This window comes from Silene latifolia, chromosome Y (genome assembly GCF_048544455.1).
Source record: "Silene latifolia isolate original U9 population chromosome Y, ASM4854445v1, whole genome shotgun sequence".
NCBI classification, from domain to species: Eukaryota; Viridiplantae; Streptophyta; class Magnoliopsida; order Caryophyllales; family Caryophyllaceae; genus Silene; species Silene latifolia.
Window position 1 is genome coordinate 291,591,255 of NC_133538.1, and position 1,518 is coordinate 291,592,772.

Below are 1,518 nucleotides of genomic sequence, written 5' to 3' on the forward strand. Positions count from 1 at the left end.
CAAGGATGACAATTAAGTCACAAGCACTAGCAGACTTTGTGGCTGATTTTAGTCCGACCTTAGAACCTGACCTAATAAAAGAAGTGAATAAACTGACCAGCGACCAAACAGACCTAGAATGGACCCTATTTGTCGATGGAGCAGCCAATACGAGGGGCACAGGCCTAGGAGTAGTACTAAAATCGCCACAGGGGGATAAGATAGTACAGGCTATAAGCTGTGCATTTGAGGCCACCAACAATGAGGCAGAATATGAAGCCCTGATAGCCGGATTAAAGGTATGTGTTGACCTTGGTGTGCAAAACTTAAAGGTACGATCGATTCCCTCCTCATCTCCAACCAAGTAAATGGGATATATACTGCAAAAGACCCCAAAATGATGCTTTATCTAGATGTCGTTCAAATGCTAAAATCAAAATTTAGAAATTTTAATATTGACCAAATTCCCAGGGATTTAAATACCCAGGCCGATGCTTTAGCCGGCCTAGGATCCAACTTTAGTCCCCTTGACTTCGACAAAATACCCATCGTGCATTTATTAGAACCTGCAATAAATAAACAAGATGAGAGTTTCCCAATCTACATTGCTAATTCTTTGACAAAACCCTACTATGACTGGCTACAACAGGGAATCCTTCCCTTAAATAAGCAAGATGCCAGAGCACTAAAAATAAAAGCTGCTTCATATACTATTATTGACAACGTGCTTTTTAAGAAATCGCAGGCTGGGCCCTACCTCAGATGCCTGGAACCACGGGAAGTGAGCAGGTATTATCGAAATCCATGAAGGATCTTGTGGAAATCACAAAGGTGGAAGAAGCCTGGCAAGCAAAGTACTCATAACCGGTTATTATTGGCCTACCTTGAGAGCCGATTGCCTGGATTTTAGCTCTAAATGCAAAGCTGTCGATTCACGGACCATATATCCACCAGCCATCCGAGGAACTACATTCCATATCCGCACCATGGCCATTCATGAAGTGGGGCATGGATATAGTAGGAAAACTACCTCAAGCACCCGGACAAAAGGTTTTCATGTTAGCAATGACCGATTACTTCTCCAAATGGATAGAAGTCGAATCATACAGGCAAGTTAAGGAGAAGGACGTCATAGCATTCATTAAACACAACATCATATGTAGATATGGCATCCCCTCTGAAATAGTATGTGATAATGGCACACAATTTGTGGGAAAAAGAGCGTGACCTTTCGTGCTCAATGGAACATCAATCGGTAACATCCACACCAGGATATCCAAAAGCCAACGGTCAAGCGGAATCCAGTAATAAGGTGGTAATCAGTTGCATAAAGAAAAAGCTGGAAAAAAGGAAAGGCAGATGGGTCAAGAACTCCCCCTGGTCCTTTGGGTGATAGAACCACGCCAAAAACATCCACAGGCCAAACCCCCTACTCCTTGGTCTATGGATGTGAAGCGATAATCCCACTGAAGTGGACATTCCATCACCGGATGTAGCCTGAACACAACAACAAACAATATACCTCTAATGGAGGATAGC